Raw genomic sequence first — 25,946 nt, forward strand, 5'->3', positions numbered from 1 at the left:
CTGATTATACAGGGTGTTACAAAAAGGTACGGCCAAACTTTCAGGAAACATTCCTTACACACAAATAAAGAAAAGATGTTATGTGGACAGGTGTCCGGAAACGCTTAATTTCCATGTTAGAGTTCATTTTATTACTTCTCTTCAAATCACATTAATCATGGAATGGAAACACACAGCAACAGAACTTACCAGCGTGACTTCAAACACTTTGTTACAGGAAATGATCAAAATGATCAAATCAAAATGTCTTCCGTTAGAGAGGATACATGCATCCACCCTCCGTCGCATGGAATCCCTGATGCGCTGAGGCAGCCTTGGAGAATGGCGTATTGTATTACAGCCGTCCACAATACGAGCACGAAGAGAGTCTACATTTGGTACCGGGGTTGCGTAGACAAGAGCTTTCAAATGCCCACATAAATGAAAGTCAAGAGGGTTGAGGTCAGGAGAGCGTGGAGGCCATGGAATTGGTCCGCCTCTACCAATCCATCGGTCACCGAATCTGTTGTTGAGAAGCGTACGAACACTTCGACCGAAATGTGTAGGAGCTCCATTGTGCATGAACCTCATGTTGTGTCGTACTTGTAAAGGCACATGTTCTAGCAGCACAGGTAGAGTATCCCGTATGAAATGATAACGTGCTCCATTGAACGTATGTGGAAGAACATGGGGCCCAATCAAGACATCAACAATGTCAGCCCAAACGTTCACAGAAAATCTGTGTTGATTACGTGATTGCACAATTGCGTTCGGATTCTCGTCAGCCCACACATGATTGTGAAAATTTACAATTTGATCACGTTGGAATGAAGCCTCATCCGTAAAGAGAACATTCGCACTGAAACGAGGATTGACATTGTTGGATGAACCATTCGCAGAAGTGTATCCGTGGAGGCCAGTCAGCTGCTGATGGTGCCTGCATACGCTGTACATGGTACGGAAACAACTGGTTCTCCCGTAGCACTCTCCATACAGTGGCGTGGTCAACGTTACCTTGTATAGCAGCAACTTCTCTGACGCTAACATTAGGGTTATAGTCAACTGCACGAAGAATTGCCTCGTCTATTGCAGGTATCTTCGTCCTTCTAGGTCTTCCCCAGTCGCGAGTCATAGGCTGGAATGTTCCGTGCTCCCTAAGACGCCGATCAATTGCTGCGAACGTCTTCCTGTCGGAACACCTTCGTTCTGGAAATCTGTTTCGATACAAACTTACTGCGCCCCGTGCTAATCCATACATCAAATGGGAATCTGTCAACTCCGCATTTGTACACATTGCACTGGCTGCAAAACCACGTTCGTGATGAACACTAACCTGTTGATGTTACGTACTGATGTGCTTGATGCTAGTACTGTAGATCAATGAGTTGCATGTCAACCCAAGCACCGAAGTCAACATTACCTTCCCTCAATTGGGCCAACTGGCGGTGATTCGAGGAAGTATAGTACATACTGACGAAACTAAAATGAGCTCTAACATGGAAATTAAGCGTTTCCGGACACCTGTCCACGTAACATCTTTTCTTTATTTGTGTGGGAGGAATGTTTCCTGAAAGTTTGGCCGTACCTTTTTGTAACACCCTGTATAGCCTCCACTGCTGCTGCCGCCACCCGCCGTCTGTGAATGGTTGTAGTACGCTCACGTCTAACAAAGGCAGTGATCACAATGTGACTGGACTGCCTCAATCGAAATAGCCGGACGTGCATTTCAGTCGTCGTCGTTGTGAATGCGAGTGTAGCGTAAGGAGAGCAATTACAGAAGCGTTCAATGATTTTGAAAGTAAGACGTTTCCAACCGACCTGAGAAATAACCCTAAGAGATTTTGGTCGTATGTAAAATCAGTAAGTAGGTCAAAATAATTTATTCATTCTCTCAGCTATCACACCGGTGCAGAAATGGAAGATAAAGATAAGACCGAAATACTGAATTCGGTCTTCCGAAGTTGTTTCACCGTTTAAGATCGTTACACTGTCCTTCCTTTCAATCGTCGTACGAACGTCAAAACGGCAGATATTGAGATAACCAAACGCGGAATTGAAAAGCAGCTACAATCGCTTAGTAGTGGAAAGGTGTCAGGACCAAATGAAATGCCTATAGGATTCTATGAAGATTATGCGGAAGAACTTGCTTCCCTTCTAGCAGTAATTTATCTAAGATCGCTTGAGCAACGAAGGGTACCGAACGACTGGAAAAAAGCGCAGGTCATTCCCGTTTTTAATAAAGGCCGCGAGAGAGATCCACACAGTTATAGACCCAAGAGGTACGACAAAGTAATGAGACTGATGTGAAAAAATGTTGCTTACCGTCTTAGTCAAGTTTAGTGTTGTCTCCTTCAAAGTAGTTACCTTCTGATTGCACACACTTTTTCCAGCGCTTCTGCCATTGATGGTAACATTTCTGGAACTCATCTCCTTTACTATCCTCCAAGATCCTCGTCACAGCTTTTTGGACATCTTGTGTTTGAAAACTGTGTTCCTTGACCGCCGTTTTGACTCTTGGAAATAGAAAAAAGTCGCTTGGAGCGATATATGATGAATGAAGTGGCTGTGGTAGTACTGAAATTTGTCTTGAGGTGAAAAATTGCTGTATGTAGAATTATGGAACATGTCTTATGCCCAAGAATTATGTTTTTGGAAAATGAACATCTCTATAAAAATCAACATGGATTCCGCAAACAGAGATCCTGCAAAACTCAGCTCTCCCTGTTCCTCCAAGAGATCTGCAGCAGAGTGGACAACAGCGCTCAGGTTGATGCCGTGTTCCGTTATTCCAGTAAGACATTTGACACCGTTCCGCATTGCCGTTTAACGAAAAAAATACGAGCTTACGGAGTATCTGAGCAGACCTGCGATTGGATTCAAGACTTTCTTGGAGATAGAACTCAACACGTCGTTCTTAACATAACTATACCGACAGATGTAAAGGTAATACCCGGAGTACCACGGGGATGTGTGATAGGACCGTCGCTTTTTATAGTATATATAAATGATGTAATACAAAGCGTCGGATGCTCTTTAAGGCTATTCGCAGATGATGCTGTTGTCCACACCAAAGTAGCAACGCCAGAAGATAGACTTTGCAGAACGACCTAAGAACTGACGAATGGTGCAGCCTCTGTCAGTTAACCCTGAACGTAAGTAAATGTAACATATTGCGCATACTTAGGAAAAGGAATCCACTACTGTACAGCTACACTATTGATGAGAAACAGCTGGAGACAGCGACTGCCGTAAAATATCTAAGTGTAACTATCCATAGCTACCTTAAGTGGAACGACCACATAAAATAGACAGTGGGAAAAGCAGACACCAGACTCAGATTCATCGAAAGAATCGTAAGGAAATGTAACACATTCACAAAAGACGTGGCTTATAAGGCGCTTATTCGCCCGATCTTGAGTATTGTTCATCTACCTGGGATCCCTATCGGGTAGGACTCAAAGGAGATATGGAAGATCCAACTAAGAGCGCCGCGTTTCGTCACGGGATCGTTTTCCTGGCGAGAGAGCGTTACGGAGATGCTAAACAAACTCCACTGGCAGACGTTACAAGAGAGGCGTTTTGCATCACAGATTTACTATTGAAATATCGGGACAGCACTTTTCAGGAGGAATCTGACAACGTCTTACTATCCAGTACCACGAACCGTATGTCTCCCTCCACAACTCCCCACTTCCAAAAATTATGTAGAGGGGTCAAATCAACCCTGTTGCCAATGAGATGGCCAAGAATATCGCTTATTTAAAAAAGCGGGGGAACGAGTTTAGAAACTTCCCACTCTTGGTGAACAAAACACAACAGGTGAGAGAGGTTGTTACTGGGATGGAACAGTGTCCCATCGATTAGTCTGCTACTTCGCTCTGTGAGGTAACGGGCGAGGTGTGGCGCCCTGAAAATATTCTGAGTTCGGAATTGGCGTGACCTCGGCTTATCGGAGGCCGCGTGGTGCCGGACATTGGCCAGAACAAGAGGGGTAGCCCCAGCGCGTGGTCCAGGCCAACCGCGTGGCTGTGAATACCATGATGAGACGCTGTCTAGGACTCTTGTGTGTCGAAGGAGATGCGTATGCCGTGAGTGAGTGCCAAAGATGGCGGAATTTGTGAAACCGTCATACCAGACATTTCACAGCTCATGTAAAAATTAATAATAGCCAGAGGAATCATGATACCTTAAAAAGAAACATGTACATTACCATTATTTGCACGAAGATTTTAATAGTGTAATCAAATTTTCAATATATTTATTAGTTTAAAGTTTAGTATCTAACTGTAAATTATACAAGTAACACTAAGCAAAGAATTTCCAAAATCTAAACGGTTCATCCGATTTTGTCGATCGACATGCCTTTAGAAAGCTATTTTGGTATGAATTACAGGCATGTAACTTTAATAGTACATGAGCTATTGGAGGTCAAAGTGGCCGATTACTATTAATCACGTCACGCCCTAAGTACTCCACAATTTACACGAAAAAACGGCAGCAGCGTGCTTATAAATATATTTATTCGTCTACGTCTTTGTTTATATCCGATATACACTATTCATGATGAAATTTGTCAAATATTTACTGTGCTTTAGAAAGCACAGAGACATCAGGCTATTGGCCTACTTTTGGTTCCTATTTCTTTGATATATGTTTATTTGTTTATGTATTTAGTAATTTGTGTTAGAGTGTTTATGGCCCAGCTATAGGAATATTTATTTAATTTCAAGTTATTTAAATGTATATCCAGTATTTCGTATGTGTTTCAATATGTTTGTGAGTATGCGTTGGCTTTGAGAAATGGCGGGAGCACTCTAGCCAATCACAGCACACGTTAATGGGGAGACTGTATGGAAGTGGGGGAGGAGCATCGGGTGGCAAAGGACACGGAGGGGGTGGGGGTGCTGGACGGGGAGGGGCGACAGACGGGTCGTAGAAAAGAGAGTGGAGCAATTTTGCATATGGTCGCGGGAGATGGAAATATTTCGTAGTGTCGTCTTGTGAACTTTAGCACTTTTGAGATTTCCGTGGCTTCTGCAGTGAAGGCGCAGTATGTATTTAGAGGTGAGTATCTCGGGAGCTATGTTGTTCCTAAATAATTAAATCAAGAGGGAATCTATTGTTCCCCTGTTATTCAGCTTAGATTTTATTTAGTTGCTGGACCAATAAGTGTTTTGCAGTAATAAACGGCATTCTTAAAGGTACTTCTGCTATCGTTATCATTTAAAGTCGTTAAAATAGTACTTGGATATTTTATTCAATTGCAATCTTTCATTTGTAAATTTCTATGTTACATTCGAAATTCGCAGTTGCCGAGTGATAGGAACCTTCGACCATTCGATTCATGGGTGTATTCCTGTATATTGTGGACTCAGCAGTATTTGGCTTGTAATGCGGCAACTACGTATCCCAGCCCATAGACAAAGAAACCAGACAAAACTTTTAATACTTCAACTCAGAGTCTGAGGGTACGTAGTTGAGGGTAACATTTCATTTTATTTTATTTTTCGAAAGCCCGCAGCGCCAAGCCAGGTGGGAGGCGGCTAAATTCGACTGGCTACGTAAAATTTTTGGAGGTGAAGCAACAGACCTTCCCACACTGGTCGTGTGGTATCTCATCCTTACATGGTTGAACACAAGCAAAAATGTAATTCAGTTATTTTCTGGGGATGGTAACAGTGGCACAGCGCCTTCCGCTCAGGGCTGGGAGACGCAAAGTCTCTGCCGCCAAAACCACAGCCTTACTTCTGTAGACACTGCTCAGCTCCCAGGCGACCTTCACCCCTTCCTAATGATTTTCACTGACTACTTCCTGCCAACAAAGACGACCCAGAGACCATACCAGGATGTAAGCTTCCCTTCTAGCAAATATGACTACTACATCCTAAATAAAATTAACGATGAAATCGAGGCCAAATGAATCAATAGTGTGTAGCGATATACGGCAGTAGAGTCAAAATGTGAAGGATAAAATGACCTCGACATTGCGTAACTCTGATAAAGTCAGCAAGACACACTAAGACAAAAAGGAGTTGTGCGAGTTACTCAAATACCGATATTCATGTAGGTATCGAAGGCATATGAAAAATTGTACACTTTGACGAACAATGGATGAATGTGTGACGCTGCAGCGCAGTTTCACCGTGCAGCTGGCAAGGACAGTAAACAGGAGACATGTCGACACCATGGGAATTTGATTCTGTGTATTCAATTGGACAGTAACTATGTCTCGCAGACACGCACATTAACGACATGCGTAGATATGAGTATTTAAAAAGAGGACATGTAGTTGTGCTCAAAGAAATCGGTTGGAGTAATCGGCGAATAACTCGACATTTGAATAGGAACGATGCCAGTATGGAACAATGTTGGCAGGTATGGGTGAAAGTCAAGAAGAAAGTGGTGGATCTAGAGGGGCGAAGAACGTGAGGAACGAGCAATCGTCAGAGGCACTCGGAGCGCCAGATTCATCATTATCATCGATCCGACGTGCAACTGGTGCTTCAGTGACCACAAGGACCGTTGATAAGCAGCTGACAAAAAGTGGACTGAGCTCATGGTGCCCCTTGCACCGACTACCATTGACCTCTGCACACCAACAAGCCCATTTGCAGTGGTGTCAGGCACATCCGCCTGGAATGTCATTGTCTGAAGAATAATTATCTTCAGTGATGAATCCTGCTTCGAACTGCGCCCCGATGACCAGCTAAGACGTTTCTGGAAATGCCCCGAGAGCCATGGGATGCAAACCCGTCGCCCACCATATGGCCGTCAGCCAGGTGCGATGATCTGGGGAGCCATTTCATTTCACAGCATGGTCCCTTACAACGCAACGTACGTCGATATTCAATGCTCCGCTTCGTTGCCCTTCATGGGAAGTCATCCTGGGCTTACATTTCAGCAGGATAATTCCTGCTTGTCTTCATGCTTGCCAGACTAACTTGGCCTGCAAGGTCGTTAGATCTCTCTGCAGTTGAGAATGTTTGGAGAATTATGGGCAGGGCCCTCCAACTGGCTCTGGATTTTGAAAATCTCACGCACCAACTGGACAGAATAATGCACGTTACCCCTCAGGACGACAACTCAGTCAACGCCAAGCCGAATAACTGGTTCTTTAAAGGGCAGAGGTTAAACAACCCTTTACTGGCTCCCTCAATTTGTGAAGCTGCTCCTCTTGATTATATCATCCAATTTTCTGAAGGTGTCATTTGATTTGTCTCTTCATGTACATGGCATCTAACGATTTCCGTAGCATAGGGATAATTGCTTCGTGATGTGTCGTTTTGTCAGAGTATATTTCGAAACCGGTGAGGGTTAACTTCGCAGTCAGAGGCACAGACTAAATTTTATACGTGAGTGTAGCACATATCCCGCCTTTCCAGTAAATTATCAGGGTATACGAAGTGCATATGCATACCACACCCCAAGTCAGAGTTAGGAAGTGCTTATGTTACATTCCCAACCACATAGTTGTGCTCATCCTTTGGCTTCTGTGGACACCCTACTAACCCTACCAAATGAAATCGGGACTCATCTACCTAGGCCACGGTTTTCCAGTCATCTAGGGTCCATCCAACATAGGTACGAACCCTGGAGAGACGCTGCAGGTAATGTCGCCCTATTAGCAACAACATTCGCGTCGGCTGTCTGCTGTCACAGCCATCTGGCGCTAAATTTCGCCACACTTTTCTAATGGATACGTTCGCCGTACATTCCAGTTCGATTTCTGCGGTTCTTTCACGCGGTTCTTTCTTGCCTGTCTGTCAGCACTGACAACTATACAAACGCCGCTGTTCGGTCGTCAAGTAAGACTATCGGGTACTGTGTCGTCCGTGGTGAGACGTAATGCTTGATAGGTGGTATTCTCGACACTCTTGAAACTTTGAATCTTGGAATAATGAATTTCCAAGCGATTTCGAAATGGAATGTGCCACGTGTCTAGCTCTAACATTTTGTGTTCAAAGTCTTAATTCCCGTCCACAATCACGTTGATAACCTTTTCTCATGAATCGCCTGAGTACAAATGACTGCTCCGCCAATGCATTGCCCTTTTATACCTCGTGAACGCGATATATCACCATATGTATATGTGCGCATCGTTATCCCATGACTTGTCACCTCAGTGTAAACTGTATGAGTACTGATTGGTGGAACTGAAGTCGAACTGATCCTTCTCAATGTTCTAATGAAGCCAAAAAGTGAGATTGTGTGTGTTTCTACGTGTTACTTGGCGAACACAATCCATTTCCAGGGAAGTTTTACTTCACTGAGCGAGGTTAGGTGTTTCTCCTGTACGAGCAATGTGCGTCGATTTCCCTTTACCAGAGAACTTTCCGATTTACTATCATACATTAATTACTTAAAGCAGCACGACTGGTTGAATTCCGCATCGCCTGCCACGATCTTCCTTTCCTTCAAAAGCTTAATGAATCACAATAGCGATGTGATTTACGAAGCTGCTGAGACAGTCCAGGAAAAGCTGCTCAGCTTGAAGGACAGACTGTCGCTAAGAGTACTATTCGGCAATCAGGGATGGACAGTTCTGACACTGTCCAAATCCAGGTTTTGCAACAATGAATGAGCAAGAACAAAATTTTATAGAATGGCTAATAGAAAGATGATCTGAACTTTAGGGATCGCTTCCCAATTTGGATTCGTCTACTTTACGAAGCTTTGGTCTTACGTAAAATCAGTAATCGGTTTGAAATCCTCTGTTCATTCACTCAGCGACCATTCTGGTACAGAAGCGGAAAAAACAGAAGGCGAAATACTGGGTTCGCCCTTCTGAAATTGTTTCACCGTGGAAGGACGTAACACGGTCTGGAAGTTGGTTTCAATCCTTGTACGAACGTCGAAATGGCAGATATTAAGAAAACCAATCGTGGAATATAAAAGTAATCCAATCATTTATCAGTGAAAAGGCAGTAGTATCAGATTAGATACCTTTAAGATTATGCGCAAGAATTCGCTCCCCTTCTAGCAGAAGTTTATCGTATGTCGCTGGAGCAACGAAGGATACCTAGCGACTGGAAAAAGGCGGAGGTCAATCCCGGTTTCAAGAAGGGTCGTGGGACAGATGCACATAATTATATACCTTTATCAGTGACGGCAATATTTTAGAATTGTGGGATATGTTTCATGCTCAAGAATTATAACGGTTTTGGAGAACGAAAATCACTTCTATAAAGATCAACATGAATTCCACAAACAGATCTTGCGAAACTCAGCTCGCTCCTTTACTTCATGAAAGGAGGAGAAATTCACAAAATTTCACTCACCATCTTTCTCTCTACATAGACATGATCATAACAAAATAAGAGAAATCAGAGCTCATACAGAAAGATTTAAGTGTTAATTTTTCCCACGCCCTGTTAGAGTGTAGAACTGTAGAGAAACAGTCTGAAGATGGTTGACAGAACCTTCTTCCAGCCACTTAAGTGTGAATTGCACAGTAGGCGAGGAGCTGTAGAAGATGTAGACATATGAACTCCAAGAGTATCCTGGGGTTGAAGAGGGATCCTGAACAGAATGACCTACTCCAAGCCAACCAGAAAGAATTTCGAAAGGTCCTGTCATTTGAAACAAATCCTAAACGCCATGGCAAAAGGTGATCAGGTAGGTGCAGTATTTCTGAATCTGTGAAAGCAAAAAAAATGGTTCAAATGGCCCTGAACACTATGGGACTTAACTTCTGAGGTTATCAGTCCTCCCCCCCCCCCCCCCCCTCCCCCGCTGTAAAAGCATTTGCCTAAGTATTACGTCAAAGCTTGGTAACTAAAGTACGATCATTTGGGAACGAAACCAAATGTGAGACTGGACTGGATTTCTTGGTAGGGAGGACACAACAAGTTATCTTTGATGGAGTCATCGACAGATGAAGTGTGTTGGAAACATTGCCATTCGTTTCGTAAATAAAAAGGCTCTTTTCCAATTTATTTTAGTTGTTCCAGACGCGTTTCGCCTTTGACTAAGGCATATTCAGTCGAATGTAGAAGATAGTTTTGATATGCGATATTTGCAGATTACGAAACAGTTCATATGTTATTTTTTTTACGTAAGTGAGTGATTACTTACAGTTATTCCAGTTTTTGGCTGGCGTCTGCATTTTCTCTCATCCGCGCACATGCTGGAGGTCTTACTATAACTTCACTTACGAAACAAGCAAATTTTTACATTACGAACCTTTTTCTGCACAATTCTCATATTCTTTGTGCCAATTGATGTAGTGCACTATTATTCTTCTGTCAACAGCTGTACAGTTTACCGAAATTGTGATTTAAGGTATTGATTTGTAGAAAGTGGGATATGAATGTAATGGTTATCAGAGAGTGATTGCAGGTTTTGGTGTTTAGATGATTTGAGTTTTTGTTTGAATGTTTTGTGGAGGGGTTAATGGACGAGTGGGGGGGAAGGGGTTGGGCGGTATTATCACGATGATCATCTGTTGGAGTGGTGGTCTATTATTTCATCTATTCATGTGGACAGTGACTTGTTTATTCTGTATATTCTATCATGCAACAGAGTTTTCTGTTTTGGTTTTTGTATGTGATAATTTTCTGGCAGCCTTAGAAGGTGTCTTATTGTTTATTTTTATGTCTTCTTTAGAGGTTGGTCTGTGACTGTTTTCTTAGGTGTTCTGCATATGTGGAATGGTTTGTCCCATACTTCCAGGCTCACATGTGTTCTATGTATATGACATCAAACATTCTGGCTATTTGTCCTACGTATCCGCCATTAGAAGTGTTGCACTGCAATTTATACATACCTGCTTTTAACCAGTGTTTCGTAATGAAATAACAGTTCGACCTCCAGCATGTGAGAAGACAAGAGGAATCGCAGATACCAGCCAGAAGTTCGAATAAGTAAGTAATCACTTATTTACGTAAAAAAATAAGACTTATAATCTACGAATATTGCATATCAAAACAAAACTATCATTCTAGATTCGACTGAAGATACCTTAAAGGCCGAAACGCGTCGAACAAATAAAAGTATGAAACAAACTGCAGTAAGAAAAAACCTTTTTTATTTACGGAACGAATGAGCAGCAAGGTTTCCAGCAGTTTCCTGGGCACACCCGAAGTTACTTCTACATCTGTCGACGCCTCGTCATCAAAGATAACTTGCGTCTTTCCTACTAAGAAACCCTCAACCCAGTCACAAAGTTGGTTTCATAAGCAAGCATTGATGTTATACTGAGGCAAATGCTTTTTGGGAGTCACGAAATATTTCATCTGATTGCTTTTTACCATGGGTTTTAGGATTTCGTGAGAGAAAAACGAGAGTTGTTTCACATGGCAGAAGTTTTTTTTAAATCCTTCCTTGTTGGCACGGAGTAGGTCATTCTGTTCGAGACCTCTCTGAGCTCGGGATATTCTTAAGAGTCCTTGTATAGTTCTATTTACAAAACGAATATTTTTATGCTTGCTGCGGATGATGGACGCACAAACTTGTTTGCCATTCATTTGACCTTGCAAACAAGGTTAATAGTAGCCTCAGACGTTTTGCAGATGTTATCTATAATAAATTATTATCTGACAGTAGCTGCAGAGAGATTCAGTCCGATCTTAGTAAAATTTCGAAATGGTTCAGAGAATGGCAACTTGCTTTAAATGTTCAGAAATACAAAACTGCGCACTTCGGAACACTTAAATACCTAGTACCCTATGGCTAAAATATCAATGAGTCACAAGCGGAATAAGTGAACTCATAGCAAAACATTTCTCCAACAGTCTGTGGGAACATGAAATAGATCGGACAGACTCAATCCTATGTAAACAATCGGTAGGCTTCAGTTCGGTGGTAAGATATTGGGATAATGCAATCAGTCTGCAAAAGAGACTGCTTGCAAAACATTCGTGGAGTCTAACGTAGAATATTTTTCCAGCGCGTGGCGCCCGCACACTTAATACTACAGTAAGAAAGGCAGGACGGATGGTCACAGGTTTGATTGCCCCAGGGAGTGCGACATGGAGGTGCCGAAAAATCTGAACTGGTAGGCGCTTCAACAAAGGCGCCCCTACCCCGCAAAGATTCAAGAACCAGTACTGCGTGAGCAGTCTAATAATACGAATTTCAACCCCCTATGTATCTCTCACGCAGGAACCGTAAAGACAAGGTTACACTAATTACAGCGCACACAGAGGCAGTTAAGTAATCATTATTCCCTCGTTCAATCCGCTAATGGAAAGGTGCTATGCCGCAAAAAGTGCTGCAATGAATAGTATCCTCTATCGCGCAGTTTAGTGATTTGCAGAATATACAGGTAGATCACTCGGTTTCAGTGGCTTAGGTTGTGCCGGTTAAAAAAGTTTTATTTTTCAATATTTCGCAAAATTCTATCGAAGGACGCGCTTTTGGACAGAAGCATTGAATGACAGGTGTTTCAACATGCAGCCCGGAGGATACGCGCGAGTCGCGACCACACGTAATACAACCAAGGCTTTGCCACACGACCTTGCGGGTAGGCAACCCGTGGTAAGTCTGGCATGCGGTTCCGCGGAGGGGCGACGACCTAGCCGCTCCAGTCAGCTGCAGTACAGTCGGAGGAACAAAGCTATAAAGCTCTCCCAAGGCGACTGCTGCAGGTACAACAGTGAAGTCTTACGAATGTTCCACCCCGCGGCTGACTTTTATCGCTAAAGGGCATAGACTGCTTCCGAGGGGATTCGCATGTTGACCTAATATTTTACTTTGGTTGGTTGTCATCACTCAAGTAACGAGTCTTGAGAACAGTATCAACAAAGAGGGTTGATTCTTATCAGAACTTATTTAATCTGCTTATAGGTTACAAGGTAAACCCGACTCCAATAACATTTCGGAGCTTGTTCAGGGATATTTTCTGAATGTTATGGTAATAGGGACTCGCTGTCTGCACTCGGTAGTTACAGAGTAATTGCGTTTCTTTGGTTTCTTACCCCCCTTTATATTTGTATTGAACTGATAGTACCAACACAGTAGTGGTATTATAGTGTGTGGGACCCATAAGGCATCTTATATTGAAATAGGCATGTAGTCCACATCGTAGCAGCAGCAGTAATAGTAGTTTTTCAGTTCGGAAAATGGTTTGTCCAGCCATCCATGCTAATCTATCCTGCACAAGACTTCATATCTGCACAACTACTGAATTCTACAACCATTTGAAACGGTTTGTAGTGAAGCCTTGATCTCAGTGCCTGCCCTCCACAATTTCTTACATTTCTCATTGTCTCAGGATGTGTCCTTAACCGATTCCTTCCGTTAATCAAGTTGTTTTATAAATTTCTTTCCTCCCCGATTCGATTCAGAACTTCCACATTAGGTATCCGATACATCCATTTAATATATCACTATCCTGTTGCAGCACATCTCAATGTCTTCCATTTTCTTTTAGTCTCAGCTGTTTATCATTGACGTCTCTCCCGTACAAGGTCCACACTCAAGACAAATAACATTCAAAAAGGGCTTAATTTTAGATACGATGTTAAATTTAACTTTCAGAAATGCTTTTCTTGCTATTGCGAATACTCCTATCAATTCCACTTCAGGCAGTCATTTTTCTGATAGATAACAACGCTTCTACTCCTATTAACTTTGTTTCGCTTACAACCTCTTTTCAAGACGCTATCCATTCCGTTCAACTGCTCTTAAGTCCATCGTAATCTGACAATTACGATGTCAGCGCCAGACCTCGAAAATTTTATTTCTTCTCCCTGAATTTTAATTCCTTTTCCAAATTCCTCTTTTCTTTTGATTTACTTGGCTGCTCGGTCAATCAACAGACTGAAAATCGTGGAGATAGGCTACTGCCCTGTCCCACTCCCTTCTCAATCACTGGCTCTCATGCCTCGAACCGTGTAACTGCAGTGTGCTTTCTATATAACTTAAAAACAAGTTGCTCTCCCTGTATTTTGCCCCTCCTACTTTCAGAATTTCAGTGAGTATATTTCAATCAATTCAGTTAAAAGATTTCTCTAAATTTATAAGGGAAAATCAAAGTTTCCGTTCAAAGGCCATGCAGTCCAGAATCTGTGCGCTAATCAGTGTGAAGATACCACTTTGGTAAAATACCGTGAAGAAGTCCGGAACTGCCAGCTGCATTTCCTCGTTAGACAGCAATCATCGACCCTTCAACACCTCTTTTTAAGGGACCGAATGTGTGATAATCGCATGGGGAGAGATCAACTACAGGGCGGGTGCTCGACTGTATCCCACTTGAGTTGGGATAACTTCTGCGTTACAAATTCAATATGGGAACGTGCGTTACCATGAAGCAGCAGCACCCTTTGTCACAGCTTTCTCGGCCGTGTCGCGTTAACTGCATACACAATATTCACTCTCCGAAGGACGTCTGGCGGTATTCGTCCTTCGGCAGCCAAGGAAAGAACAGCACGTTGGTCCTGTTTGGATGCATTTGGTTATAACGTCACCATAGTTCACGTTTCTGCATTTACCGCATGCATGTTAGAAAGACACGAATTCCATACGAATACCCTGCCTACATGACTATGCTTTTTTATCCGGATCGGAGTCGCGCTACGTTGCTTATGCTCTGCAGAAACGCCCTCAAACGGGAACTTTTTGATCACCCCTTATACAGATGCTATAAACACAAATTGTCTTTCTCCAGTCAATCTTCTGAAGTAAATCAAAGTGTGAATACTGCCGCCAATGTTCGTACATTTCTCCAGAACCCAAATCTTCCCCGAGATCTGCTTTACCAGTTTTTCCGTTCTTCTGTAAATAATTTGCGACATTATTTTGCAACCATGACTTATTAAACTGATGGTTCGTTAATATTCACACCTATTAGCTCCTGCCTTAGAATTTGAGTTGTTGCAGTCTCTTTGAAGTCATGCCGACGAATTCTGATTACAGGCACTGTACGCCTGTACCAGTGTTCCAACGTTGCTTCAGTGTTTCGAGAGGATACTGCACCACCCATCACTAACACGCCGATTAGGTGTGTAATGTCTTGCCGACTTTGCATATCGTGGTCCCCTCCGTAGTTATGTCAAGTGACAATTATTTTCGACCATTTTCTTCTCGAATTATTACTGGAACAGAATTACTAGCAGACGGTTTCAGTTTTACCACACGACAGATCACACTCATAACCAGCCATCAGTGCCCATTCAAACCTTTAACTTTGTAATATAGCTTTCTTTGTCGCTGATGGGATGTACTAAAATCCCACACCATTTGTTTTGAAATGTCCTTTTGCGGACCACTTCTACTACCCTTCTTGTAAACGGGTGTGACTGTTTTAGAATCTCAGACAAGATTCTGAGCTCAAATGAAATGACGCTCCTCTAACAGTTATTTCCTCCGTGTCAACCAGCATTGATTCCCATAAAGTATAAGGGACGACATTTGTGACCAGATAGAGGATTTCTTGGTAGGAGTACATAAGATGTTATCTTGGATGATAAGTCAGACAGAAACTATGATCTTGAGGTGTACAATAGGGAGGTGTATTGAGACCCTAGCTGTTCATCTTTTATGTCAGAGTCTTTAGACGACACCAATAACCTCTCGCTTTTTGCAGATGAAAGTACTATCTGGAATAGGCTGCATAAATATTCAGACAGACGTTGATAAAGTTTCAGAGTTGTGGGAGGTCGGTAGCTTTATTTAAATGTTTAGAAATATAAAACTGAACACTTCTAAAAGTGCAAAAACATACCTACAAGTGCAATACCATTGACTCAAAAACAATCAGTTAAGATTGAATTTTGTAGCGGTATGAACTGATCTGGTCACATGGGCTCAGTTGTAGGTAAGCAGATGGTGGACGGGTTTGGTCCATTTACAGGTTACTGAAAAATGCACTCAGTTTATAAAATTCTCGAGTAACTCATCCTAGAACATTATCGCAGTGTCTGGGACCCATATCTAATAGGACTAACAGGTGAAATCGTACTAAAGAACGAAGGGCAGGACGAATGGTCAGAGGTGTGATCAACGGGAGATGATGTAAACCCTAAACTGGCGTAAGCTTGAAGAAAGAATCATCCCACGAAGCCTGAACAAAGGTTTCAAAAATCAGTATTTAGTGAGAAATCTAGGAATACACTACACACTCTACGTACTGCTGCCGTAGGTATCGCGAATATAATATTTTAATATTCGTAATTAGAGAGCGGGAGAGGTATTTACTTAGTCAATCTCCTGTGTTCCATACGCAGACAAAGGGAGAAACCCTATTTCGTCGTACAGTGGGACGTCTCTTCCACGCACTTCAGTGATTTGCACAGTGTAAATATAGTTACCACCACCCTTCTAGGTTCCCCAACTCTTAAAAATGTAGTCTTTTCTGTACAAGTTGGAGACAACCTTTCACTCCCTGTATTTTTTTCCCTTTGACTTCAGGATTTCGAAGTGTGTTTTCTAACCAACACTTTCAAACTTTTTTCTAAATCTGCAGATATTTGTGTGGCATGCAGTGTTATATTGAATGTGAAGAATTCATCTGGGTTTAAACCCATGAATCTGAATTTGTGAGGCCAACACTATCCATTGCTCTACCAGCGCTGGTAAGACTAGTAAAAATCACAGCCCAGTCATTAATGTGACAACCTGTCAAAAGCCTGAATACTCACCTTATGCAGCAGGAAGAAAGTCATTGAGATTCTGGAAGGCACCAACAGGGATGTGGGGCCATGTCAACTTCAGCGCCATGGCCTGCTGGGCTAGGTTTGTCTGTCGAGCATCCATGACACGTAAAGTACTATCGAAGTGGTCTCTCAGATTCTCTATTGGGTTTATGTGGGGAGTTTGGTGGCAAGGGGAGTACATTCCTCTTCAATCCACGCATGTATTCTGAAGTGTGAGACACGTTGGCACTGACCTACTGGTAGATGCCATAGCGATGAGGAGAAACGAATTGGATGTGAGGATGAACATATGTACATCCTCGCGCAGATCCTGTGTGCCTTTCGGAATGATGAGATCACCCAGGGAAAACATCACGAGGATTATAACGCTTCGTCCTCCGACCTCGCCCTTCGAACGATTGTTGCAGGGTGTTTGCTTTCAGACATTTCAAGCCGAACGAGCCAATGGCCATCTGGCCGATGGTCCATAAAACGTGATTCATCTGAAAAGATCCCCTGTAGCCACTCAGTGGAGGTCCAGTTGCAGTACTGGATGCCTTCGCCTTCGGCGCCGACGAACAGCAGTCATGCGTGCACGAATCAGGCGCCTGCTGCGGAGGTTCATATGTAGCAACTGAACAGTCGTCTAAGAGACACTATTGGTAGCCCCTTGGCTCACCTGAGCGGGCAGTTGCTAAACAGTTGCATGTCAGTTCTCCCGCACACGTCTCCGCAGTCTTCCCCTCCTGTCATCTGTGGCCTGTAGTGCGCCACAGTTGCCCCGGCACCGGTTTTGAATAGCGCCATATTGTCACGCGTGATATACACTACTGGCCATTAAAATTGCTACACCAAGAAGAAATGCAGATGATAAACGGAAATTCATTGGATAAATATGTTATACTAGAACTGACATGTTATTACATTTTCACGCAATTTGAGTGCATAGATCCTGAGAAATCAGTACCCAGAACAACCACCTCTGGCCGTAATAACGGCCTTGATACGCCTGGGCATTGAGTCAAACAGAGCTTGGATGGCGTGTACAGGTACAGCTGCCCATGCAGCTTCAACACGATACCGCAGTTCATCTAGAGTAGTGACTGGCGTATTGTGACGAGCCAGTTGCTCGGCCACCATTGACCGGACGTTTTCAGTTGGTGAGAGATCTGGAGAATGTTCTGGCCAGGGCAACAGTCGAACATTTTCTGTATCCAGAAACGCCCGTACAGGACCTGCAACATGCGGTCGTGCATTATCCTGCTGAAATGTAGGGTTTCGCAGGGATCGAATGAACGGTAGAGCCACGGGTCGTAACGCATCTGAAATGTAACGTCCACTGTTCAAAGTGCCGTCAATGCGAACAAGAGGTGACCGAGACGTGTAACCAATGGCACCCCATTCAATCACGCCGGGTGATACGTCAGAATGGCGATGAACGAATACACACTTCAAATGTGCGTTCACTCCGATGTCGCCAAACACGGATGCGACCATCACGATGCTGTAAACAGAACCTAATTCATCCGAAAAAATGACGTTTTGCCATTGTGCACCCAGGTTCGTCGTTGAGTACACCATCGCAGGCGCTCCTGTCTGCGATGCAGCATCAAGGATAACCGCAGCCGTGGACTCCGAGCTGATAGTCCATGCTGCTGCAAACGTCGTCGAACTGTTCGTGCAGATGGTTGTTGTCTTGCAAACGTCCCCATCTGTTGACTCAGGGATCGGGACGTGGCTGCACGATCCGTTTCAGCCATGCGGATAAGATGCCTGTCATCTCGACTGCTAGTGATACGAGGCCGTTGATCCATCGCGGCGTTCCGTATTACCCTCCTGAACTCACCAATTCCATATTCTGCTAATAGTCATTGGATCTCGACCAACGCGAGCAGCAATGTCGCAATACTATAAACCGCCATCGCGATAGGCTACAATCCGACCTTTATCAAAGTCGGAAACCTGAAGGTACGCATTTCTCCTCCTTACACGAGGCATCACAACCACGTTTCACCAGGCAACGCCGGTCAACTGTTGTTTGTGTATGAGAAATCGGCTGGAAATTTTCCTCGTGTCAGCACGTTGTAGGTGTCGCCACCGGCGCCAACCTTGTGCGAATTCTCTGAAAAGCTTATTTGCTTATCACAGCATCTTCTACCTGTCGGTTAAATTTCGTTTCTGTAGCACGTCATCTTCGTGGTGTAGCAATTTTAATGCCCAGTAGTGTACTTTAACCACGGCGGCACGCGGACAGCCTCCAGACTTAGCCGTTTTGGGAATGCTTCCTCCGTTGGCCCTAAACCCAATGATGATGCCTTTTGGTCTCATAAATCTACGATAACGACTTCACTGTATTCTGGGTCCCTCAATACGCTGTATATACCCTCTGGCCTCCATTGCTAGTGCTGTCACCTATCGTCTGTGAGTGGTTATTGTGTGTTGACGACGAACATGGACGGTGGTCACAATGTGGCTGGACCGCACAGGAACTAATAATCCATTATACAACCTGAACAACTTCTAGATATGAATTAAAGAAAACAGAAGTGAGAAGCTAGAGTCAGTTCATTTAACTCGTTACAACTCATATCTACATGGTATTTTCGTATTCTATTGAAAGCTCCGCTCTAACTAGCAGTAATTTGAGCTTATCGAGTTTAGTGTGCTCTTTCAGTCAATTCAAGACAGAAACTGTTGATATTTCCAACACTATTTTCTCATCGAGAGAGATAATTCTAAACACTTTCCTGCCAGATGAGTAAAGTCCCATGTAATACGAGACTCAAACAGCATGGAGTGGAGTTTATGCCTGCTCTCTTCCTGTCGGAACGTCTGCGTACCTTTGCTGTAGCACAGGAAACCCTTTGGCGCTGACGGTTCAATATTTCTGCTCACAGCGGACAGAAAACGATAGACTGTTTTACTGCTGCGTTGTTCATTACGTAATTAGTAAGGGCCCTTCTATTTGGAAACACATTGTGTTTTGATGTTTATAATCTTCTTTCGTTTTGTTTCGGTTAATATAAACTGATACTACTTATCTGAAAAGTAAATAACCGGATCAGGTATAATATATTCTGACGAGGCTGGTAAGTCCTCACTTGTTTTGTTCATAAACTGAAATGAGTATATCTAAATACTCTAATCTTTTTTTAGTTTCTTTTAGTATATTCTCTCCAAATATTAAATCCGTACAGTTTTCCACAGTTTGGACACGAAACGGTTAATCATCTAAGTTCGAAAAGCTTCTCTATGCACCAGCAAGTGATGTGGACACAGTCAAATGCTAAGGCGGAAGAAGGCAAATCACGAAACCCAATGTCGATTTTACAATACCTATTCAGGAGTGGAATTTTTTGTGCAGCGTCTTTTTACTCATTAAAAGCTGCATCTATCAATTTTATTTAAAAGACTGAAGAAAGAAAATCTTTGTAACATTTGTAGATTTAGGAAAAAAGCTTTTGACAATCTTGACTAGAATATTCCCTTTGACATTTTGAAATTAGAAGGGTTAATATACTGGGGGCAAAAGTTTACCTATAACTTGAGTAGAAGCGTCTAGGAGCATGAGAGTGAGGCAACAGTTAAGAAGGGAGCGAGACAAAAGATGTTTTCCACTTGCAGCAAACGATGAAGAAAACCAAGGAAATCGGTACGTAATTGTCGTGGAACTGCTGTAAGACATTTTCAGTTTGCTATCCACAGTTTTCTGCCTCGAGGGGAAATCGATAAACAGCATGTTCCACAACAGATCTGAGTGTATCAGGGATCACGTTCAGGACGTTTTGTGCAACATTAGCCTTCAATTCGGCTACGTTTGTAATCGGAGCACTGAAGACAGTATCTTTAAGATAACCCGACAGCCAGAAGTCGCACGGATGAAGATCAGGTGATCCGGACGGCCAGGCTGAAGGGACATGACGGCAGGTAATTCTAGTGTTTCCACAATGCCTCTACAGCAGCTGCTTCACTGGCTGTGCAATGTGCGAAGGAAAGCTACCTTGCTTCAAAATGATCCTGTCCACACTTCCACGCAGCTCAACGATTGGAACGACGTCGGTGGGAAGAAGAACCACAGCCTTTACCAGTGACGGTACAAGTAACAGGACTCGCAGGATCAATCTCCTCTATAAAATTACGATAAAAGATGTCTTCCACCCGCATCACAAAGTTATCTTCGCAGAAAGTAGCGATGCCGGTTAAAATGCGAGCTGATTTTCCGTTGCCCATATTCTGCAATTCTGTGTAGACATGTCCTTTGAGATGGAGATGGTCTCATCTGTCCACAGAATATTTCATAGCCATTCATTGACCACTTCCATGCGAGCAAAAATTCTAGAGCAAACGAGTCTTACTGGCAGGTAAGCACCTCCTTGAAGCACCTCCTGAACACAGGTAATCTTGCGTGGGTAGCAACGCAGTATGTTTAGTATGTACAATTTTATGCGCCATGTTCACAGACAATTCACCACGCGCTGTGTGTTCGCAGTCCACCGTTCAAACCCTCCTGCAAACAAGTGGCCTCGTCTTCGACATACATCGAATCAACTTCTTCCCTCTCTGCCAAATCGCGTTTCAAAGGAACTTACCTTTCAAATGTCGTAATCATTTTCTCCGGACCCTCCGCAGAACAATAAAAAGTGTGACGTCCTCCACATGAGAATAAAGAATCCGTTAAGTTTGGTTACATGATAAATAATACAAAATTTAAACGTTGTCGAGTCAGTTACAATTACAGTTACGAACAGCTTAAATTGGAAACATCACTTACGATGTGTTGTGGGGAAAACGAACCAAAGACTGCGTTTTATTGGCAGCACACGTACGAGATGCAGCAAGTCTTCTACAGAGAATGCCTAAATTAGGCTTGTCCGCTCTCTTCTGGAGTATAGCTACGCGGTATATGTTTTACCATATAGAATTGACGGAGCACACCGAAGAAGTTAAAGGACAGCTCGTTTTGTATTATCGCGAAATAACAGTGTCACGGATATGATACGGGAGCCGGGATGACAATTATTAAAACAAAGGCGTTTTCTTTGCGACGAGATCATTCCACAAAATTTCTATCACCAACTCTTCCTCCGAATGCGAAAATATTTTGTTGACTCAGAGCTACATAGGGAGTAATGACTATCGTAATAAAATAAGAGGAAGCAGAACTTACACGGAAATATTTAGGCTTTCATTTTTCCCACGTGCTGTTAAAGTGGGACGATCGATAAAGAGTGGTGCAGTACACCCTCTGCTATGCATCTGGATGTGAATTGCAGAGCAGTGATGTAGATATAAGTATTAAATTAACCTTTGTAGAGAGGATCCAAGGAAGGGCATGCGCCTTGTCACAAATTATATCAGTGAACACAGGAACGTCACAGTGATGCTCTCCGAACTCTAGTGACAGGCCTTACAACAAAGGTGTTGTAAAAATCAAGTGTCCTACAGTCTTCATGAAGATGAATGGCTGGCATTTCTAAGGAAACAGGTTCAAATCCTGCCTCGGGCATGGATGCGTGTGATGTTCTTAGGTTAGTTAGGTTTAAGTAGTTCTAAGTCTAGGGGACTGATGACCTCAGAGCCATTTGAACTATTTTGAAATAAATTACACGTAAGTACACAACTTTTAACACAAAACTGAACACGTCCTAAATCCCACAGCATATAGTATTACGTATTTTATTATTGCGCGTCTTCAGTTCGACCGCGGGAGGTGGGCCTGTAGCCCCGGTACTCCTGCGTCAAAAATAAAAACAAATAGCCCTGTACATAGTGTCGTCCATCAAAGGTGCATTGCGTCGCAGAGACGTTTACCGTTAAAATTTTGAGAACGTGCGTTTCAAAGCACAAGAAACAGTTTCTTACACAACCTCTCAGAAAATGACGAAGATGTTAAAAGTCAATTCTCGCTCATGTGGAAATTTACTGACGGTCGTTCTTCCCGCGCGCCAATCGCGAATGGACCATGATAATGAAGAGCTGATAGCGGTACCGAAATATCCTCCGCTACTAACCATTTATAGAATATAAATTTAGATGTCTCCATTTTATGCTTTTTTTTTTAACAAGTTATGACGGCAGGATTCACATCAGCGATAGGTTTCCAGGCTTTAATTACACGCCACTACTAAAAGCGTACTGTATATTGATAGAACAAGTCTAATGCAACTTACAAATAATATTCAAATTACAACTTACCATAGTCCTATCTTTTTCTTTTTTCCAGTGGCGGAAATTACACTCTCTGCCAACGACATCGAAACTCTGCTCTTTAGAGCCTGTACAACAAGACGGCGAAAATACAATTTTAAGCGCCGCTGTACACCATTTAAGTACTACATATACTTATTAGCGAAACTGTGGCGATGTACAGGCGTTAGTTGCAAAAAGTCACCAATCAGCAAAGATTCCCTACCCCGCTCAACAATAATAAAGACCAAGTTTCCACGTCTCATCGACGAGATAGTGACGGAGCACAGGCGCTGGTCAGCGAAGAAAACTGTGCATATCCTTCACCTGGCATTCCTTTTAACGAGATTTTGGGAAACAAAACCCATGACCACATTATTGAAACTACTTCACTTTCGTGGGAAGAGATTTATCAACGAATTCCAACATAAGTTGGAAAGGAAAAGCTTTTCAGATAGACGCTGTTTATTGTGATTACGGTAGTTTTCTTTTATCATTGTAATGAAAAGTTACTTCTTTGCATCTGATTTGTTACCTACTTATTCCTTGTCAGTTGCCACGGGAGTCTTCGTAATAATAAGACAACTACATCGCATAGAATATTGCATGTCATAGGAGAAAATTAACGACAAGAACTGAAGTTCTGTAAACCACAAGGAAAAAATCCAGGGCTAGAACTAAGCCTCCAACAATCCTTCACTCTGTCAACAACGCAGAAAACCATATTTCTCTAACTGAACTACCAATTACTAAATAATAAAAGAATACCACAATCCCTCCTCTTCGCCAACAGAAAAAAATGAAGTTTTGTACAACTGCATATAGGATACTGTATATGACAGTTACATCCATAGTTCGTAATCTGCACAGATAACATAGCTTCTTTACATCCAGTCCTATTACTTCTTCCTCACATTGCCGCTAAACTTGAAAACTCTGCCACCTGTGTCACCCAATTGCCCTTTCGCTGTTGCTCTGCATTGCCTGTATCAATTAATCTAAATACCTGCAGACTTTGTACTTAAATCTCTCGTTTTACTTTAATTTACAGGGAGAGCACGTCACTCTCATCTCTTCAATTTTGTGAGACGTTTCTTAGCCGTTTTCTAAGAGAAGATCTTTTGACACTGCGCGAGTCCATACTCCTTACAGTGACACCATTTTACAACCAACTGAAGTTACAAATTCCAACAGTCTTATCACTTTTGCTAAATACGTATAGGCCCTATGTATCTCACTGGAGCTGTTACTCGTTCGTTCATACAACTTAAACTATTTTAATTCTACCATTAATGAAGCGACGTGATAGTTTTAAGTATATGAAACGCATAAATGGAAAGAAATATACTGTACAACATTTTTACAAATATAAAGTTAACATCGCTGTAGATTTTATCACACAGCTCCGAGTACGGTAACACGAAAACACACTGCCGGCGGCCTGAATGTTTCTTACGTCACAATAAACTGTTCATTACGACATTGTTTTTATAAAATTACTTGGTTATCAAATGTAACGCCTACCTTTCAAGCTTCGTTCTGTGTGGGTTCGGGAAACTATACAAATCCAATTCTATACAATGCACATACACCCACAGCCTCGCTGTCCGCGCCTCCCGCTGAGTACTGACGTTCTCGCTGTCAAAGCAGGCAGCGGTTAATCGGAGAAGATACAACCCCTGGAGCATTCATTCCACGCTCCTCATGCCGTTGCATGTAGAATCTCTGACCTAGGTCTGCAGACTGCAGAGTACAGATGTGGTAATACAGGCATGCGTGATTGAATTGACTGGGCTAATCTCAACGACACATTTTCCTTTCGCCCCTCAGAGCTATTAATCTTAAGATAAATTTAATGTTTCAATGCTTGTGAAGTCAGTGAAGACTCGGAATTTTTTCTGGACCCTTGAGCGCTTAAAGCTGTCGTACATTCTGGGCGCTGTTAACGATAACAGCTAGCTCTAAACTGTGTGAATACAAAGCGTGGTGAGGTAATTTACTACCGCGAGTACTTTGTTGTCGACGCGCATGTTGAACTGACAACTTCGTGGCCACAATTTCTCACAGAAACCGAGCGTTAGAACATAGATATAAATTCCGAGTTTGTTACAGAAAAAAAATAGATAGGCCTGCTAGAATAAAAGGTTTTTGAAGGAAATGAAAATTTAAAACGTTAAAAATACATTGCTTTCATCATTACAGCTTCCAGAGAAACAAATTAGCAAACGCTATCTACAGGAAGAGGGGCTACACTCCAATTTAGTCGATTTTCCCAAAATTAGATGATTGCAACTGCTTGTGGCTGTGAATGATGCCATGGGAACCGGTTTTCTGTGGATTCTCTCAGTCGATTAAGACAAATACCAGGGTGGTTTACACCCCCCCCCCACCCCCACACACACACACACAAACCATGAAAAATTACCTTCTCCGTCTGAGCTTGTGCTCCTTCCAAAATGGTGACACTTGGGGCCCTCCCATTATGTGAAGCAGAATAAGTGACACTAAGACACTATCATAATATTCTTATGTGTGTCATTTTTATGATTGCAGTATGCATGAAAACATTGTAGTCCGCAGCTCGTGGTCGTGCGGTAGTGTTCTCGCTTCCCACGCCCGGGTTCCCGGGTTCGATTCCCGGCGGGGTCAGGGATTTTCTCTGCCTCGTGATGACTGGGTGTTGTGTGATGTCCTTAGGTTAGTTAGGTTTAAGTAGTTCTAAGTTCTAGGGGACTGATGACCATAGATGTTAAGTCCCATAGTGCTCAGAGCCACCATTTTTGAAAACATTGTAGGCTCTTTGCAAGGAGCAATGGAATAAGATGTTTTGTCAGATGGGCTACTCCTCCTATAAAGTTATAGTTATTCCATCATTTCTTCTTATGTGGAAGGAATACATGACTGATGGTTCAGGATTATACTGTGCTAGTCCTATGACTTACAACGGTAGATGGTATCAAGAAGGCACCATGCCAGTATTGAGTATGACAGTTGCACTTGCAAAAAGTTAATATTTTTATGGCCGGCCAGAGTGGCCAAGCAGTTCTAGGCGCTACAGTCTGGAACCGCATGGCCGCTACGGTTGCAGGTTCGAATCCTGCCTCGGGCATGGATGTATGTGATGTCCTTAGGTTAGTTAGGTTTAAGTAGTTCTAAGTTCTAGGGGACCGATGACCTCAGCTGTTAAGTCCCATAGTGCTCAGAGCC

General features: G+C 42.8%; 1 protein-coding gene across 1 annotated transcript in view; it reads right to left on the reverse strand.

The window, feature by feature from the left end:
- Positions 1–24,405, reverse strand: part of LOC124794776 (UDP-glycosyltransferase UGT5-like) — a 136,491-nt gene extending 112,086 nt beyond the window's left edge. The window contains exon 1 of the mRNA XM_047258410.1: positions 24,264–24,405. The gene's annotated coding sequence lies outside the window, so the exon portion shown is untranslated. The remainder of the gene's footprint in view (positions 1–24,263) is intronic.
- Positions 24,406–25,946: the final 1,541 nt, after the last annotated feature.

This window comes from Schistocerca piceifrons, chromosome 4, assembly GCF_021461385.2.
Source record: "Schistocerca piceifrons isolate TAMUIC-IGC-003096 chromosome 4, iqSchPice1.1, whole genome shotgun sequence".
Classification (NCBI taxonomy): Eukaryota; Metazoa; Arthropoda; class Insecta; order Orthoptera; family Acrididae; genus Schistocerca; species Schistocerca piceifrons.